The sequence below is a fragment of the Caretta caretta genome, chromosome 28 (genome assembly GCF_965140235.1).
Source record: "Caretta caretta isolate rCarCar2 chromosome 28, rCarCar1.hap1, whole genome shotgun sequence".
NCBI lineage: Eukaryota > Metazoa > Chordata > Testudines > Cheloniidae > Caretta > Caretta caretta.
In genome coordinates, this window is record NC_134233.1 from 15,480,160 (window position 1) to 15,499,722 (window position 19,563).

At 56.3% G+C, this 19,563-nt stretch overlaps 1 protein-coding gene and 2 non-coding genes across 7 annotated transcripts in view; all 3 read left to right on the plus strand.

Moving 5' to 3' along the window:
* LOC125628606 (uncharacterized) overlaps positions 1 to 19,563 on the plus strand; it is a 175,796-nt gene that overhangs the window by 17,333 nt on the left and 138,900 nt on the right. Inside the window, exons 1-2 of one of the 5 annotated variants that reach the window (XM_075123902.1) lie at positions 17,225 to 17,366; positions 18,161 to 18,437. The exons of 3 other annotated variants lie outside the window; for them this stretch is intronic. The gene's annotated coding sequence lies outside the window, so the exon portion shown is untranslated. Of the gene's footprint in view, positions 1 to 17,224; positions 17,367 to 18,160; positions 18,438 to 19,563 lie in introns of those variants that run through there. One more of the 5 variants, XM_075123901.1, reaches the window with a different exon arrangement.
* On the plus strand, positions 4,716 to 4,787 carry TRNAG-UCC (transfer RNA glycine (anticodon UCC)). Its single transcript has one exon. It is a non-coding gene; the product is annotated as a tRNA-Gly (tRNA).
* TRNAS-GCU (transfer RNA serine (anticodon GCU)) lies at positions 10,104 to 10,185 on the plus strand. Its single transcript has one exon. It is a non-coding gene; the product is annotated as a tRNA-Ser (tRNA).

A 19,563-nucleotide genomic window follows, 5' to 3' on the forward strand; every position in this document is an offset into this window, starting at 1 on the left:
CTGGCCAGTAAAGCGTGGTGGGGCCATGGCCCCTTGTCCCCCATGTTGTGGCGCCCCTGACCCAGAGCTAGGCATGCAGGGGTGTGTGTGTGTGTGTGTGTAAGAGAGAGAGAGAGACTGCTGCGCTGTGCAGAGTCAGGGGTGTCGCCCGCCCCCTGCCTCAAGACTGGTTGTTTCGGGTGCCTGTCTGAACTTAGAGACAACGTGCTGACAAACTCACTCTTCCCCAAAACACACACTCCCCCAACACACACACGGCAGCTGAAAAGCAGCGGGCAATCTCGGAGGGTGCCCACGGAACAATGGGATAGAGAAACCTGCCTCGTGTGGCTGCCCATGAGCCATGGCAAGCCCTTCCCAAAGCACCCTGCGGCCAGTTGCACAGTGGGATAGCGACCCACAATGCCCTGCTCTCTGTGGCGATCCAAGAGCGGCTAGCCTGGATGCGCTCGGGTGACACAAGCAGTCTAATTAAAATGCTTTAACTAAAGCGGCATCACTCTCTAGTGTAGACGTAGCCTGAGAGTGAGACCTAGTTCCCGTTGGTACCAAGGACACTCAGACACTGACACTAAAGAACCCCAAGTGTCTCCGTAGTTGGCAGGATTCGAACCTGCGCAGAGAGGTCCCAGTGGATTTCGAATCCATCGCCTTAACCACTCGTTTTATGTAGCTTTCTCGCGACACTCTAGTTCTCTTCTCATTGAGTGATCATTTCCAATTGTTTGCTCAGACCAGCTTCCCCAGCACCCTCACTGCTGGACGGATGTGTAAGTGGGTCCAGGGCGGAACAAGAATTCCTGCCCATTTCCCTTCTGGCTGGAGCACGATGAGCCTGTGTTTGTGGTTAATGACGTTGCTGTAGATTGTTGTCCGTTTCCTGCCTTGACAATGACGGGGAGGGAGAGCTCAGTGGTTTGAGCACTGGGCTGCTAAACCCAGGGTTGTGAGTTCAATCCTTGAGGGGGCCATTTAGGGATCAGGGGCAAAAACTGGGGCTTGGTCCTGCTTTGAGCAGATAGACTAGATACTTCCTGAGGTCCCTTCCAACCCTGATATTCTAATTCAGACAATCCCTTTCCCATCATATTGCCAGCCCATCAGTGATTGCAATAGCAGGGGGCAGGTTTTCTCTGGGGCACAGACTTTCCAGGGGGCTGGTAGCGCCTTTCTTTCCTCACCCTGGAGCAAACTCAGCTTTTTATTCCATCCCTTCACCTTTCATGGAATAACAGCAGCAGCATGAAGAAAGAGGAGAGCGAAGGTCTCGCTGCCAGGGATGCAGGTGGCCGCGTCCCCTCTGTCTGCCCAGTGCCATTGCAGGACGGAAGGGTTCAATGGAGTTCAATGCCCGGGCTCGGACAAGAGACACGGGGAGGTTTTGCTGTTCAGGGATCTGTGCAAGGGAAATTGTGTCTCTGTGTGAAACTGGGGAGGGAAATGAAACACCCCCATGGTGGTGCAATGCCCTAAGGAAAGAAGGTGAAGGACTCAAGCTGAGAACTGAATTAACTCCACTCACCTGGGTTAGGAACATTTGTTTCTTTGGAGTAGATTGTCGGAAATGGGGCATTAATTCAGACCCAGGAGGCAAGGCAGAGGCTTCATCACCTTGATCCTCAGGAAGGGAGCAAGGAAAAGCTCAGAGCTGCCTTTCCTCCCAGGCTGGGGTCTCCTTGGTCGCTGAGGATCGCACGGGAGCTTGCTGCTCCAAAGGCTCCAGAGTCCTGGGTGCAGGAGGTCACTGCACACCCTGAAATGCCCGGGAGGATCCTGGAAGGGAAGGGAGGAACAGAAAATGGAGAGGAATGAAACAGAGAGAAAACATTTCTTGCCCCCTTTCGGGAGGCTCAGCCTCCCCGAGCCCCTTATCCCCACCGCCCCCACACAGTGTCACTGGTAAATACCGTCAGAGGAGACGCTGGGGGTGTGAAATCACTGGGAGAAACTGGCGGCCTGAGCCCAGCCCCCCTGCACTCAGGGGAGTCGGGGGCGGGGGGGGGACGGACTCCGTGTGTAAATCCTCAGAAATCTCACACCTGGGTTTGTATTGTCAGGCCCCAGCAGACAAGTCCCTCTATGTGTGAAGGGAGGGGCTGTGAGGGGAGGGTCCATGGGGGTGTCAGTGTGGGGGGAGGGGCTGTGAGGGGGAGGGTCCATGGGAGTGTCTCTGTGAGGAGAGGGGCTGTGAGGGGAAGGGTCCATGGGGGTGTCAGTGTGGGGGGGAGGGGCTGTAAGGGGGAGGGATATGGGGTGTCTCTGTGCTGGGGAGGGGCTGTGAGAATATGGTCAGCTCCAGACAGCAGGAGCCCCCTGAGATGGGGGATGAACTTCCCCCTTCCCCCAGGTGCTTTGGGGGGGGGACCCTGGGGCCCAGCATGGAGCTGCTGTCCCTGTGGGGTCCCTGGGAGTCAAAAAGGGGTGATGTGCGGTTACTGCCCAGTCTGTCCTGGGGTGGGGGCCTGGAGCCCCCGGAACGGCCCTGGGGGGACATCACTGTCTGTGGAAAAGCACGTCTAGGAACGGGGATTCCCCGCTGCATGACAGCGGCAGGAAGGAGAAGAGACATTAAAGCTGTAGCCAAGTCTGGGTGCGCTGGGCGTGAGGAGGGTCTCTGTCCCTGGTCAGGGCAGCCCCAGAGTTCGAAAGTTTATCTGCAGAGTTTTACCTCCCAGCCTGGGTGGAAATGGGAGGGGGGGGAGGATTAAAGGGCACCTTACATGGTCCGAACCCAACTGCTCCGCCTCTCCGTGGGGCTCTGCCCCGCTCCACCAGCCGTCCCACGAATCCCGCTGCTCCGCCAGCCGCCCCACAGACGGCTCCACAATATATCTTCAGGTCCCCCCACTTAACACAACACTCAGTGATTTCAGCTCTTAGTAAGTTTAGCTCTTTAGTGATTTCAGCTTGTAGTAGGGAAGCCTCAGGGCTGGTGCACCATTGGCCCAAAGGGAATTCAGCTCAGCAGCCTGTAACTAGACTCCTAAGGGAATCAAAACTAGCTGTGATATTCCACAGTGGAGAGAGAAGGTACAATTAACATGTAGGGCCCTCACCAGGGAGCCCATACCACCAGGTAGGTAGGTAGGTAGGTAGGTCCGTCCATCCATCGGATGGGGGTGCTCAGGGGAGGAGGCGGAGAAGAGGCAGGGCCAGGGCGGGGTTTTGGGGAAGGAGTTGGAATAGGGGCAGAGAGGGGGCGGAGTTGGGGTGGGGAAGAGGCAGGGCAGGGCATCATAGAAAGGGTGGGGGCAGGGGGCGAGGGGCTTTCACTGAAGTAATGCTAAAAGTAAATGCGTGTTTTGTCATTTGAGTGAGGTGCATTACTGAGTGTTCATATTTTATTAAAACCCCGCTTCGCATAACAATTTTTAAAAAGTTAATACCTTGACTTTTAATAGCATACTATCAGGTGACAGAGTAGCAGCCGTGTTACTCTGTATCCGCAAAAAGAACAGGAGGACTTGGGGCACCTTAGAGACTAACAAATTTTATTTGAGCATAAGCTTTCGTGAGCTACAGCTCATTTCATCGGATGCATACTGTGGAAAATACAGGGGGGAGATTAATATCCACAGAGAACATGAAACAATGGGTGTTACCCTACACACTGTAACCAGAGTGATCACTTAAGGTGAGCTATTACCAGCAAGAGAGCCGGGAGGGGGAACCTTTTGCAGTGATAATCAAGGTGGGCCATTTCCAGCAGTTGACAAGAACGTGTGAGGAACAGTGTGTTTGTGTGTGGGGAATAAACATTGGGAAATGGTTTTACTTTGTGTAATGACCCATCCACTCCCAGTCTTTATTCAAGCCTAATTTAATGGTGTCCAGTTTGCAAATTAATTCCAATTCAGCAGTCTCTCCTTGGAGTCTGTTTTTGAAGTTTTTTTGTGGAAGAATTATCACTTTTAGGTCTGTAATCGACCAGAGAGATTGAAGTGTTCTCCGACTGGTTTTTGAATGTTATAATTCTTGACGTCTGACTTGTGTCCATTTATTCTTTTACGTAGAGACTGTCCAGTTTGGCCAATGTACATGGCAGAGGGCCATTGCTGGCATAAGATGGCGTATATCACATTGGTGGATGTGCAGGTGAACGAGCCTCTGATAGTGTGGCTGATGTTATTAGGCCCTATGATGCTGTCCCCTGAATAGGTATATGGACACAGTTGGCAACGGGCTTTGTTGCAAGGATAGGTTCCTGGGTTAGTGGTTCTGTTGTGTGGTGTGTGGTTGCTGGTGAGTATTTGTTTCAGGTTGGGGAGCTGTCCGTAAGCAAGGACTGGCCTGTCTCCCAATATCTGTGAGAGTGATGGGTTGTCCTTCAGGATAGGTTGTAGATCCTTGATGATGCGTTGGAGAGGTTTTAGCTGAGGGCTGAAGGCGATGGCTAGTGGCGTTCTCTTGTTTTCTTTGTTGGGCCTGTCTTTACTCTTCATTTTTTTCACTATACTTTTATAGCGTTGTATAAAAAGGTTTCAGTGATGCGGCCCTCGGGCCAATGTACTAGTCCTCATGTGGCCTTCCTGGTGATTTGAGTTTGAGATCCCTGGGCTAGGATGTAGAGCCCAGGTCCCCATCTGTCCATCACACTGGGAACCTGTCTCTGCTCACAACTGACAGGCTGCCTGCAGCCTGTCCAGCCAGCTCCTGAGCGCTGTGGGGGTGAGTCATTTGGCATAAGTGGCACGTAGGAGATGCTCTCCTCAGAGGCATTGGTGGTATAGTGGTGAGCATAGCTGCCTTCCAAGCAGTTGACCCGGGTTCGATTCCCGGCCAATGCAGGGATGTGATGTTTTCTTGGCCGGGAATTGGTTTAATTTCTGTCACGTTGTATCAGTTTATCAATGGAATGAGAGAATTGATGTCCCAAATCCCAACAGGTCATTCAACACCCAGTGGAGGAAAAAAGGGGCGGGACTATACAGTGAGCTGTTGGAGTCATCCTTGTATTACAATGTTTGGTTTATTTTTTAAAATGTTTCCTTTACTTCCCTCTCCCTTTTAGACTCAGAGCCTTTAAACTCAGAATGGACCATCGTGATCATCTGGTCCGACCTCCTGCACCTTGCAGGCCAAAGGATGCATGGAGTGGAAAGCACAGTGGGAAGATATACTTAACAGTGCATGGAAAGATGGGAGTTGCCTTGCCAAGTGGGGGGTCGAAACAATTCAATTAAAGTGGGCTATTATCAACAGGATGAAAAATCACTTTTGTAGTGGTAATCAGGGTGGCCCATTTCAAACAGTTGACAAGAAGGTGTGAGTAACAGTAGGGGGGAAAATTAGTATGGGGAAATAGGTTTTAGTTTGTGTAATGACCCATCCACTCGCAGTCTTTATTCAGGTCTAATTTGATGGTGTTCAGTAGGCAAATTAATTCCAGTTCTGCAGTTTCTCATTGGAGTCTGTTTTTGAAGTTTTTTTGTGGAAGAATAGCCACTTTTAGGTCTGTAATCGAGTGACCAAAGAGATTGAAGTGTTCTCTGACTGGCTTTTGAATGTTATAATTCTTGACGTCTGATTTGTGTCCATTTATTCTTTTACGTAGAGACTGTCCGGTTTGGCCAATATACATGGCAGAGGGGCATTGTTGGCACATGATGGCATATATCACATTGGTAGATGTGCAGGTGAACGAGCCTCTGATAGTGTAGCTGATGTGATTAGGTCCTATGATGTCCCTTGAATAGATATGTGGACAGACTTGGTAACGGGCCTTGTTGCAAGGATAGGTTCCTGGATTAGTGTTTTTGTCGTGTGGTGTGTGGTTGCTGGTGAGTATTTGCTTCAGGTTGGGGGGCTGGCTGTAAGTGAGGACTGGCCTGTCCCCCAGGGTCTGTGAGAGCGATGGGTCGTCCTTCAGGATAGGTTGTAGATCCTTGATGATGCGCTGGAGAGGTTTTAGTTGGGGGGTGAAGTTGACGGCTAGTCACGTTCTGTTATTTTCTTTGTTGGGCCTGTCCTGTAGTCGGTGACTTTTCGGTACCCTTCTGGCTCTGTCAATCTGTTTCTTCACTTCACCAGGTAAGTATTACAATTTTAAGAATGCTTGATAGAGATCCTGTAGGTGTTTGTCTCTGTCTGAGGGATTGGAGCAAATGCGGTTGTATCTTAGAGCTTGGCTGTAGACAATGGATCCTGTGATGTGTCCTGGATGGAAGCTGAAAGCATGTAGGTAAGTATACTGGTCAGTAGGTTTCCAGTATATGGTGGTGTTTATGTGACATTGCTTATTTGCACTGTAGTGTCCAGGAAGTGGATCTCTTGTGTGGACTGGTCCAGGTGAGGTTGCTGGTGTGGTGGAAATTGTTGAAATCCTGGTGGAATTTCTCAAGGGCCTCTTTCCCATGGGTTCAGATGAAATGGCTCCTTCCTGGTATGTCACCCGCCACAGCAATACAATGAGTGGAACCAAATCCCTTTTCATCACGCACACAAAGAAATCCTGGGGCTTTTCGTTCCTTAGCTTCTGGCGCCATCGTCTGGCCCTTTGGTTTCACTCATTTCTGTTAAAACCTTGAGCATTCTGCAAAGAAATGTTAATTCCTTGGGAGAGATTCCGGAGCGTTTGTGTGTTTTGTGTTATTAAGGATTGAAATGTTCCCTGGGTTCCTCAGTCCCAACCTGCCTCCCATTCTACTGCCCATGCAGCCCCATCCCAGCCCTGAGTAGACGCTGATTCCCTCAGCCCCGTCTGTACAGGGTGTGAAGCCCTGTCACTCCGCGTTGCCTAATTCCCCTGTGAGGGACTTCAGATCCTCTGTGTCCCCAGGGACCTTCCACACCACTCCCCTGCTTACCACGGTTCAGATATTGCTGTATCATGAGTCTGACACTCACTTTAGAGGCCCCAGATTAATAACCATTTTCAATATGCACTTACTGGAGAGCCTATTGCAATATTTGGGTGGGGGAAAACCTGTTAAAATATTCATAAAACTCCTTTCCCAAGAGAGTCACAGGGCTCTTGATATCCCGTGTTTCGGGCGACGAACGTCCACTGACCATGTAGCTGATTGTGGTATAAACATCTTAGATTTCCCTAGTTAGATAAGATCCCATCTTTACATAAATGTCAGGGAGCCCTGCCCTAAAATAGTGATAATCTTAGAACAGTTCATCTGCAGAATTATTACACTAATTCTAAATTCTACACTAATTCTACACTAATACACTAAGGCATATGTGCAAAGCGTGTGTCCTACCACTGAGATACTCCCCATCCCCCGATACAGCTAATGCCATATGGCATTCGGAGAGAGAGGGTCTCCATGCCCGATCTTGGTGGCAGAAGTGGTTCGGGGCTTCAAGAGCTTCCACATTACCCTGGGATGACCCCCATCCTGGTCCTGGGAAATGATACGAAAGAACCACCTGGCGATGGAATGGATTGAACCCACAGCCACAGGGGTGGAGCCGACGGGGGGGGGGGGGCATCCCCTGGCACATTAGAAAGTCAGCACCTCTGCTCTGTCTGGCAAAACGACATGCCAGCAATTTCGTTCAAAAGGTACCACTGATTGCTTTGTCTGTGCTTTAGTTTGTAATACTTCCGTTCGTCTACCTATAGTTGTCACCGTCTGGCCTTTCATTTGTTTTTGTCAACATTTAAATGAACTCCTAGGTGGTGGGTTAAGCCTGGTGGGAAATATTGTTTTATTACAAAGATTGGTCAAGGTATTGCTAAGCAGGGCTCAAGTTTCATTATAAAAACCAGGGTCCAAGAAAGAAAGAAAGAAAGAAAGAAAGAACTCCCCTCCGAGACACAACCCAAACCAACGCAGTCAGAATACTCTACGTGGCCATGATGTGCAGGAACCAGAACCCAGATGAGACCGACTTTGTCTGGCCAACAGGGAAAGTTCATTGGCGTGATCAGGATTGGTGAGCCCAGCATTGTACGCTTAGCGTGTGTGTTTTCTATTTTGGTAATTGTTAATAAATAGAGGTTAAGGACAAAGATGACTCATGTCTCCCCACACTTGGGGGGGGCATACTCTAAAGGGGAGGACATGTGACTACTCCATGTGTCTCCCCTGCACTGTGACCCCCCAGCCCTGTGCTGCCGAGGTCTCCCTGCCCTGCTGCCCTCTCCCTGCGACATGTCATCCGGGGGGCGGGTTCTGTCCTCCCTTCACCTCCCCGCCCCTGCAAGTTTGTCGGCTTCTCTGGCCCACTCCCTGCCTGGACTCAGCTATTGGGGACAGGGGCCGAGCATGCCGGGCAGGGAGGGGTGCTCTGGATCACATGGCCATTGTGCCCAGAAGAAGGGCCTGGGCTGGGGGGGTGGCCCGCTGCTGCCCCAGCTGCCGTGGACAGGGGCCAAGCGAGCCAGAGCACCCCCTCCACCCCACCCCTGGCATGTTTCTGGCTCGCTCGGCTTCTTTTTCTCTGCTACTGTAAAGTGAAAACTCCCAAATCCTTCCTGGTGCTGGGAGCCAGGTTTGCTGCTCACAGTCTGAATTTCACAGACTTCCAAGTCTGGGACTGTCCAAGAACGGCACTTTTCATGGGAAGGTGGATGCAGAGCAGTTCAACTGTAGATGCCCAGACCTCGAATGGGTGTGAGCTGGAAATTAATAATATTTTGAGGATCATTCGGGAAATCAGCGTTTAGTCACAATTGTTATCTCTCCTCCTATTTCATGATGTGGTGCTATGTAGAGGAATCAGTCATTCCTTTTAATGTAAAGACCTACTCTCTGAACTTTGTTTAATCAATCATAAAAAATAGCATTGCCCTTGTTTTCCTTCTCTTGCAATAACAAACTGAATTTGGTGGTTTTTCTGGAAAGCGCAGAGAGATTAACTCTGGGGAATTCAGGCTCTGTATTGGCGAGTCGATGTTTTACCCTCACAGTCCCCTGCCCCATGGAAATGCGAATAGGGATCTAAGGGCTGGTCTATGCTAGAAACTTCTGTTGGCTTAGCTTTGTCTCTCAGGGTGTGAGAAATCCACCGCCCTGAGCAACGTCGTCAAGCTGCCCTAAGCCCTGGTGCAGACGGCACTAGCTCAATGGAAGAATTCTTGTTACCTCGTGTCTCTACTCTGAAGTGAGGTGATACCGTTGCATTTTAAGCGTAGACTAAAGGTGAGATCTTTCAAGTATACTCAGACACTACAGCAACCAGAACTCTAGTTCTTCCATCGATGGCAAGATTCAAAGCTGCTTAGGCAAAGCCCAATGGATCTGTAGTCTGTCGCCTTAATCACCCGGCTACGATGACTTGACTGAAAGCCTCCCATCTATGGCTCTGTTCTCACTGAATGTGCCTTTCCAATTGTTTGCTCAGAATTCCTGCCCATTTCTCTTTCTGGCTGGAGCACGATGAGAGTGTTTGTTGTTCATTCCCCGCCTCGACAATTCGGACAGTCCCTTTTCCCGTCATATTGCCAGCACGTCAATGATTCCAGGAGCAGGGGGCAGGTTTTCGCTGGGACACTGAGACTTTCCAGGAGGTTGGTGGTTCCTTTCTTTCCTCACCCTGGAGTAAACTCAGCTTTTTATTCCATCCTTCACTTTTCATGGAATAACAACAGCAGCATGAAGAAAGAGGAGAGCGACTATCTCACCATCAGGGCTGAAGATGGCCACGTGGCCTCTGCACAGCTGTACGGTGTCCCTTTGACCACTCGGTGCCCTGGGCGGCTGCCCGGGTGGCTCACCCCTGAGGCCAGCCCTGCTCCCCAGCACGAACAGCAGAGAACACAAAGATACTGGCCACACACTGAGCAGTCCAATAAAAGGTATTCCTCACCCACCTAGCCCTTCCATCAGGACAGACTAGGTGTGTTCTGCCGCCCTTTACTCATACAGGAAGGATAATAACATTTCATTGCACTCATATGATTTGTAACCCAGCCCCAACCAAAACTGGTCCTTTTGGCAAAGCCGCCCCATCATGCTGTGTACCTAGGCGGAGTAAGCGGGTCTATGCAAACACGATCTGTTCCTGAAGTCTTTCCCCCAGCTCCTCACTAGATGTGAGGGGGGAGCTCATTCAGACCCTGCTTCCGCTTAGTATTTAAAAACGCCTTATTGTCCCGACCTCTGCTGGCCTTCGATTTCTCCTCCTGTCCCAGCCTTGGCAGCTCAGATGAGGTGGCCGAGTGGTTAAGGCGATGGACTGCTAATCCATTGTGCTCTGCACGCGTGGGTTCGAATCCCACCCCCATCGAAGGCGTTCAGTCTTCTCTCTTCCTTCACAAGCAACCATCTCCCCCTTTGGTGCAATGACAGACCAAGTCACATTGCTTCCTGCAACCAAAAACCTTCTCAGGAACTCTGACCCCCCTGCTTTAAATCAAGTGCCTAAATTCCAGATTTCAAAAAGAATTCTCTAGTCCTGTATTTCTTAGTTTTTATCTCAAAAGGTAACTGTCACGGAGTCCCTGGGCGATGCTCTGGAACTGCTCCCCATGAAGTCAGTCAGGACTCTGGGGTAGTCGCCTTTCTGTGAGCAGCCTGTCTTCAGGACACACAGCTCACACAGCTTCCACCTTCCTGGGTCTGACCTCAGAGCATTCAGCATCCTCTGCCCCTCCGTGCGCTTTCCCCCAGCGAGTCCGCTCAGGCGGGGCTCCTGGGGAAGCCAGAGGGTCCTGCACCCCAACTTCGCAGTCAGACGTGACTCTCAGCCAGCCAGTAAAACAGAAGGTTTATTAGACGACAGGAACATGGTCTAAAACAGAGCTTGCAGGTGCAGAGAACGGGACCCCTCAGCTGGGTCCATTTTGGGGGGCAGTGAGCCAGACAACCACGTCTGCACTTCACTCCATGTCCCAGCCAGCCCAAATCTGAAACCCCCCCCCAGCCCCTCCTCCTCTGGGCTTTGTTCCTTTCCCGGGCCAGGTGGTCACCTGATTCCTTTGTTCTCCAACCCTTCAGCTCTCACCTTGCAGGGGGGGAAGGGCCCAGGCCATCAGTTGCCAGGAAACAGGGTGTCGGCCATTCTCTGTGTCCAGACCCCTGCACACACCTGCCCTCTAGGGCTCTGCAATGATCAGACACCCTTACTCCACCCCCTAGATACTTAAGAACTGCCTAGGGGAAACTGAGGCACCCCCACACTATTCAGAGGAAACATTAAGAACAGTCCCACTTCGTCACATCTCTCCCCCCTTCGAGATCGAACTGAGCGGGGTCACTTTAGCCGGTGACCTGGGGAAGTTCGAAGCCACCAACGTTCCCATGGATGCCCCAGCATCTCTCCCATTCCTTGGTAGGAGTTACACCAGGCCCTTCCAGTTTCACGCCCTCCCTTAGGTCAGGGGTGGTCGATAGCACTCGCAGGCCGCATGTGGGAAGGTTTATGCAGCCCCTGCCCTTTGGCCACCCCAAGAATGTCTTCCCATTGACCATCACCTTCTGCTCCCACTGGAGGTCCGGGGGGCCTGGCCCCAGGAAACTCCACACAGACATATAGGTTGGGGTCAGGAGTGGGAGCCTGTCCACATCCCCAACCATCTGGCTGACGGAGTCTATGGCCTTGGGACCCAGCAAGGGAGCTAGACACCGGGGCTTTTCCGCAGGGTCCCCTTGGTTCAAATCTCCAGCCTGCTCAAAGGCAGTGAGGTGGGCATCCACACACACCCCCCCTTAACCAGGGGCAGCAATTTAGTCTCGAGGTTCCCTGCGGAACTGGCCCCCCGGGATCTATCCCCACTCACCCCGGGGAGGTCCCCTAGGCCTCTCCGCTCCCCCACCGCCAGTTCATGCTGCTGCTGCTTCTGCAGCTCTTTCTCGGGCTCTCGCTGTTTCCCACGGTCCTCTTGCTCTCTCAGACTCAGCTCCAATCCCGTCCGTCTCGATCCCCCGATGGGGAACCCGATCGTGAAGACCCCCGTCTGGTCGGGGACAGGAGTCTTGGCGATGCCTGGCTCCCACTCCAGCTGCTCCCAGATCCTGCTAAAGCCCCAGTTGGGGTCAGGAATCTGTTCCTTAGAGCGGTCATCCTCCTCCAGCTGCACGATTAACTCTGCTTTGGTGAACTTTCCAACGCTCAACCCTCTCTTTTTGCACAGGGTTACAATGTCCTTCTTAAGGAGACGGTGACAGGCCATCACTCCGCTCCTCCCAAGTTGTTGTGGACTCACAGGCCCGTGTGTTCTCAGCTCCCCACGGTTTCCAGGGAGAACCCCTAGTGTGCCAGCCCTTCTCGAGGTCACCACCTCTTTGCCAGGGTCGAGCTGCAGACTCCTCCGCCCCTTGGACTGCTCACTGCAATCCCCAGGGGAACCCTGTTACTGCACAGTCCTTCTCGCTGGTCACACAGTCCCAGGGGTTAACCCCCCCCCGAAACCGCTCCTCTCTGAGCCTTCAGCAGGCCTGGTCCTCGGCAATCCCCCTTCGTGTTACTGCTCCCCAGTCACTTACTACAGGAAGCACCATCCACGGGGTGCAGTACATCCCACCGCTGCCACCAGTTGTCACGGAGTCCCTGGGCGATGCTCTGGAACTGTTCCCCATGAAGTCAGTCAGGACTCTGGGGCAGTCGCCTTTCTGTGAGCAGCCTGTCTGCAGGACACACAGCTCACACAGCTTCCACCTTCCTGGGTCTGACCTCGGAGCATTCAGCATCCTCTGCCCCTCCGTGCGCTTCCCACAGCGAGTCCGCTCAGGCGGGGCTCCTGGGGAAGCCAGAGGGTCCTGCCCCCCAACTTCGCAGTCAGACGTGACTCTCAGCCAGCCAGTAAAACAGAAGGTTTATTAGACTACAGGAACATGGTCTAAAACAGAGCTTGCAGGTGCAGAGAACGGGACCCCTCAGCTGGGTCCATTTTGGGGGGCAGTGAGCCAGACAACCACGTCTGCCCTTCACTCCATGTCTCCAGCCAGCCCCAAACTGAAACTCCCTCCAGCCCCTCCTCCTCTGGGCTTTGTCCCTTTCCCGGGCCAGGGGGTCACCAGGTTCCTTTGTTCTCCAACCCTTCAGCTCTCACCTTGCAGGGGGGGAAGGGCCCAGGCCATCAGTTGCCAGGAAACAGGGTGTCGGCCATTCTCTGTGTCCAGACCCCTGCACACACCTGCCCTCTAGGGCTCTGCAATGATCAGACACCCTTACTCCACCCCCTAGATACTTAAGAACTGCCTAGGGGAAACTGAGGCACCCCCACACTATTCAGAGGAAACATTAAGAACAGTCCCACTTCGTCACAGTAACATCCTCATAATCTCCCCCAAACACTCTGGGACCTCCCCAAATTATTAAACCGCCCCTTTTCTCAGCAAGGCGACAACAGTGACCCACAGCTAGAGTGTCTAGGCCAAGCTGTTCTGAAGGAGGCAAGTCAAACATTTTCTCTCCGCTTCCCTTGGCAAGGTCTGACTGGGAAAACAAAATCCCCCAAATGGAAAATTTTCTGCTGAAAAACCAATACTAGTCTAAAGAACAGGAGGACTTGTGGCACCTTAGAGACTAACAAATTTATTAGAGCATAAGCTTTCATGAGCTACAGCTCACTTCATTGGAGGCATTCAGTGGAAAACAGTGCGGAGATTTACAGACACAGTATTTACCTCACCAGGCTGACTTCGTACAAACCATGTCACCCTTATACGACAGTGGTGAATAGGGGGCTTCCAGGGTGCTGCTTTGAGCACCTCTGGGCTGACATTGCAATGTTGACGTACCCGTAGAGTCCCTCTCTCCCGGGATAAAGATGGCAGCAGGGCTGGCCTGGGTCATCTGACGTGGGCTCCTGGAGCTCAAGCTGTGGGGCTCAAAACTGGGGTGCAGATATCGGGGTGTCACGGAGTCCCTGGGCGATGCTCTGGAACTGCTCCCCATGAAGCCAGTCAGGACTCTGGGGCAGTCGCCTTTCTGTGAGCAGCCTGTCTTCAGGACACACAGCTCACCCGGCTCCACCTTCCTGGGTCTGACCTCGGAGCATTCAGCATCCTCTGCCTCTCCGTGCGCTTCCCCCTAGCGAGTCCGCTCAGGCGGGGTCCTGGGGAAGCCAGAGGGTCCTGCACCCCAACTTCGCAGTCAGACGTGACTCTCAGCCAGCCAGTAAAACAGAAGGTTTATTAGACGACAGGAACATGGTCTAAAACAGAGCTTGCAGGTGCAGAGAACGGGACCCCTCAGCTGGGTCCATTTTGGGGGGCAGTGAGCCAGACAACCACGTCTGCACTTCACTCCATGTCCCAGCCAGCCCCAAACTGAAAACCCCCCCCAGCCCCTCCTCCTCTGGGCTTTGTTCCTTTCCCGGGCCAGGTGGTCACCTGATTCCTTTGTTCTCCAACCCTTCAGCTCTCACCTTGCAGGGGGGGAAGGGCCCAGGCCATCAGTTGCCAGGAAACAGGGTGTCGGCCATTCTCTGTGTCCAGACCCCTGCACACACCTGCCCTCTAGGGCTCTGCAATGATCATACACCCTTACTCCACCCCCTAGACACTTAAGAACTGCCTAGGGGAAACTGAGGCACCCCCACACTATTCAGAGGAAACATTAAGAACAGTCCCACTTCGTCACACGGGGTTCCTGCTGAAGCCTGGGTTCGGAAACCCTCACCCCTCGTGGGGTCTCAGAGGTTGGGCTCAAGCCTATCTGTCTGCACTGTCATTTTATAGCCCTGCAGCCCCAGCCCCAGAAGCCTGAGCCAGCTGTCCCGGGGTTTGAGACAGGTGCCCTGGGTGTGTTCACGGCAGCGTAGCCCTACGGCCAGGGCACGTCTACACTGCGCCGAAGCACCCACGGCTGGCCCGTGTCCGACGAATCCGGCTCTGCCTCCTTCTGCTCCTTGTTCACCGGGAAGGGACAGTCTGCCCCGAGAGGCTGCAGCCAGTGGGTCTGGGCAGGTCCCGGGTCTGGGAATCCCCCCCTGCTCCCCTCTTCCCCCCGCCCCCACGGGTCTCTTCGTCTCCCCCCATCTCCCCCCCCGGCCTCTTCGTCTCCCCCCATCTCCCCCCGTTCCCCCCCCGCCGGCCTCTTCGTCTCCCCCCATCTCCCCCCCCGCCGGTCTCTTCGTCTCCCCCCATTTCCCCCCATTCCTCCCCCGCCGGTCTCTTCGTCTCCCCACATCTCCCCCGCGCGCCGGCCTCTTCGTCTCCCCCCATCTTCCCCCCCGCCGGCCTCTTCGTCTCCCCCCATCTCCCCCCCCGCCGGTCTCTTCATCTCCCCCCATTTCCCCCCATCTCCCCCCCCGCCGTTCTCTTCGTCTCCCCCCATCTCCCCCCCCGCCGGCCTCTTCGTCTCCCCCCATCTCCCCCCATCTCCCCCCCCGCCGGCCTCTTCGTCTCCCCCCATCTCCCCCCCCGCCGGCCTCTTCGTCTCCCCCCATTTCCCCCCATTCCTCCCCCGCCGGTCTCTTCGTCTCCCCCCATCTCCCCCCCCGCCGGCCTCTTCGTCTCCCCCCATTCCCCCCCCCGCTGGTCTCTTCGTCTCCCCCCATCTCCCCCCCCGCCGGCCTCTTCGTCTCCCCCCATCTCCCCCCCCGCCGGCCTCTTCGTCTCCCCCCATCTCCCCCCCCGCCGGTCTCTTCGTCTCCCCCCATTTCCCCCCATTCCTCCCCCGCCGGTCTCTTCGTCTCCCCCCATCTCCCCCCCCGCCGGTCTCTTCGTCTCCCCCCATCTCCCCCCCCGCCGGTCTCTTCGTCTCCCCCCATCTCCCCCCGTTCCCCCCCCGCTGGTCTCTTCGCCTCCCCCCATCTCTCCCTGTTCCTCCCCCGCCGGCCTCTTCGTCTCCCCCCATCTCCCCCCCCGCCGGCCTCTTCGTCTCCCCCCATCTCCCCCCCCGCCGGTCTCTTCATCTCCCCCCATTTCCCCCCCGCCAGTCTCTTCGTCTCCCCCCATCTCCCCCCCGCCGGCCTCTTCGTCTCCCCCCATCTCCCCCCCCGCCGGTCTCTTCATCTCCCCCCATCTCCCCCCCCCCGCCGGTCTCTTCATCTCCCCCCATCTCCCCCCCCGCCGGCCTCTTCGTCTCCCCCCATCTCCCCCCCCGCCGGTCTCTTCGTCTCCCCTCATCTGCCCCTGTTCCCCCCCGCCGGCCTCTTCGTTTCCCCCCATCTCCCCCCCGCCGGTCTCTTCGTCTCCCCCCATCTCCCCCCCCGCCGGCCTCTTCATCTCCCCCCATCTCCCCCCCGCCAGTCTCTTCATCTCCCCCCATCTCCCCCCCCGCCAGTCTCTTCGTCTCCCCCCATTCCTCCCCCGCCGGCCTCTTCGTCTCCCCCGATCTCCCCCCCCGCCGGTCTCTTCGTCTCCCCTCATCTGCCCCTGTTCCCCCCCGCCGGCCTCTTCGTTTCCCCCCATCTCCCCCCCCGCCGGCCTCTTCATCTCCCCCCATCTCCCCCCCCCGCCAGTCTCTTCGTCTCCCCCCATTCCTCCCCCGCCGGCCTCTTCGTCTCCCCCCATCTCCCCCCCCGCCGGTCTCTTCGTCTCCCCTCATCTGCCCCTGTTCCCCCACGCCGGCCTCTTCATCTCCCCCCATCTCCCCCCCCGCCAGTCTCTTCATCTCCCCCCATCTCCCCCCCCGCCGGTCTCTTCGTCTCCCCCCATTTCCCCCCATCTCCCCCCCGCCGGTCTCTTCGTCTCCCCTCATCTGCCCCTGTTCCCCCCTGCCGGCCTCTTCATCTCCCCCCATCTCCCCCCCCGCCAGTCTCTTCATCTCCCCCCATCTCCCCCCCCGCCGGTCTCTTCGTCTCCCCCCATTTCCCCCCATCTCCCCCCCGCCGGTCTCTTCGTCTCCCCTCATCTGCCCCTGTTCCCCCCCGCCGGCCTCTTCATCTCCCCCCATCTCCCCCCCCGCCGGTCTCTTCGTCTCCCCCCATTTCCCCTCATCTCCCCCCCCGCCGGTCTCTTCGTCTCCCCCCATCTCCCCCCCGCCGGCCTCTTCGTCTCCCCCCATCTCCCCCCCGCCGGCCTCTTCGTCTCCCCCCATCTCCCCCCCCGCCGGTCTCTTCATCTCCCCCCATCTCCCCCCCCCGGGCTGGGGGGGCTCCGAGCTCGCTCCCTGCAGGCTCCGGCCCAGGGGCTGCCCCTCCCCCCCGGGCAGCGAGGGGTTAATGCCCGGCCCCCCCCAGCGCAGACCCCGCGGGGGGGAGGGGCAGGAGCCGCGGGGGGGCGGGGACAGGCTCCTGCCGGGGGGGGGGGTCCCCCCGAGCTCCCCGCGGCCGGAGCGGGGCGGGGCCGGGAGCGGCGGGCGGGGCAAGGGGCGGGGCTGTGGAGAACCCCGCCCCCAGCGGGGGGGGAGGGGCGGCGCCGCCTCACAGCCCCGCGCGCGCGCCGCGCTCCAACGGCCCTAACGGCCGCAACCGTCACGTGCCTCCTCCTTCCCCCCTCCCTTCCCCCGCGCGCACCCCTGGGTGCGTCACTTCCGGGGCCCGCTGCAGCGGCGGCGGGAAGCGCGGGGCAGAGCCGGTAAGAGCCGGGCGCCCGGCCTGGGTCCGAGCCGCACCTCGGGGGGGGGAACTGGGCCGAGACCCCCCCGGGCCGGGGCCAGGCCGGAAGCGGGGGCGGGGCCTGCGCTGGTCGGTCCCGGTTCGGCCTCCGTAGTGGGCGGGGGGGGGGTTGAAGTGTCTCTGGTCCCTGGGAGAAGCGGGGGGGGGGGCACCTGCCCATCCCCCGCTGCTGCCCCCTTCCCTGGTCCAGGGACCGCCCCCCCCCCGGGCCCCTTCAAACTGCCCCCCCCCGCGGCCCGTGTGAAGGGGGGGGACCCACTTCGTGTCTGTCTGTGCTGGGCAGTCCCATAAAATCCCTTCAAACGGCCCCCCTCCCCCTCCCCCTCCCCCGGCCCCATGAAATCCCCCCCCGCCCGCCCCGGGGGGGTTTCTCGCCTCTTCTCAAAGGGGGGTTTGTGACCCGTCCCCCCCCCCCCAACTGATGGCTAGAAAATATCCCCCAAATCCCCCCCCCCCACTTGCTCCCTCCTCGTCCGCTCGACCGGGCTGGGCCCCGAGCGTTGGGCCCCGTCCCGCCAGCGGTCACCTACGCCCCCCGTCTGCGACTTCGCCCTTTCCCCCCATCCGCCAGCCGGGGGGTGCGTTTCCCTGCCAACGCTGCCTCTTCTCGCTCGGTCCCTCGGGTTTCACCGCCGACCCACAGCTGGCCCGCGCGGCGGAGAGGAGGTCTGGGGGGCTTGGGGTTTTTTCCCCAAATTGCCTGGCCTGGCGGCGGTGGGTTTTATTCTGTGGGTTGTGTTTTTCTACGTATAGATTGCATCGCACCATAGAAATGTAGGGCTGGCCAGGACCTCAAGACGTCAGCAAGTCCAGCTCTCTCTGCCGAGGCAGGACCAAGTGCAGGTAGATTATCTCCGACAGAGGTTTGTCCTCCCTGCTCTTAAAAACTTCCAGAGAGAGAGACTCCACAGCCGCCCTTGTAAGACTCTTCCAGAGCTGAGCTACCTTGGCCCTGGGGCCACCCACACAGACCTTAGGGGTGAGCAGCTCTGGAGAGAGAGAGAGGAGACCCCAGTGAGTGGGCAGCTGGGTAAGTAGACGAAAGTTGGGAGGAGAAACATTGACGTGCCCAAGGTCACGCAGGCTGTCCGTGACAGAGCTAGAAAGAGATCCCAGTTCGAGTGCTGTTTTGGGTACTGAAGGTCTCTGCCACGCCGGTGTTTTAGGCACTGGTGCAAACCCTTAGTCCAGACACAATTTACACTAGTGCAGTCTGATTGGCACGGGTGCACCATGTCCCAGTCGGACGGTTTGGGGTGGGGAGGGGGACAGTGACCTCACTGAGGCGTGGGGCTGGCTGAACAGTGCAGCTGGTAACGGAGGGGCAGCAGTGAGTGCTGGAGGTACGAGGCAGGAGCACAGCCCCACAGGACTGGACACTGACTTCTCCTGACCCCGAGGGACACCCCCCCAGCTGTGTGCAGGGACTGCAGCTGAGCTGCCCTGCCAGGACAGCCTGTGCCTCCATGGACAAACCACCTCTTCCCGCAGCCTAATACAGTGGGGTCTGGGGACCTTTCCAAGCTGAGAGTGTTGGGGCTCTGGTGTTTGCAGGGTCTGTTCCTGGCTCTGTCACTGACCCGCTTGGTGACCTTGGGGAGTCCCTGCCCCTCTCTGTTTTCCTCCTACCCATTGTCTACTTGGATTGTGATTGCTTTGGGGGAAGGACTGTCCCTCTCTGTCTGTGCAGTGCCCAGGACAATGGGGGTGCTGATCTCAGTCAGGCTCTCTGCCAAGCGCAGCACAATAGGGCCCTGATCGCCATCAGTGTATCCTCAAATCATTATTTAAAGACCTTAAATTACAAAAAAATCCACCATTTACCCTAGTTTAAACCTGCAAATGACGCATGCCATGCCCCATGCTGAAGAGGAAGGGAAAAAACCCCAACCCCCTGGGTCTCTGCCAATCTAAGTCTATGCAAAATTCCTTCCCATCCCCAAATATGGCAATCAATTAGACCCTGAGCATATGGGCAAGAGCCAGCAGCCAGACACCTGGGAAAGAAGTCTCTGTAGTAACTCAGAGCGCTCCCCATCTAGTTTCCCATCACCACCCTTTGGAGATATTTGCTGCTAGCAATCGCAGATCAGCTACATGGCATTGTAGGCAGTCCCATTGTACCATCCCCTCCATAAAGGTATTGAGCTCAGTCT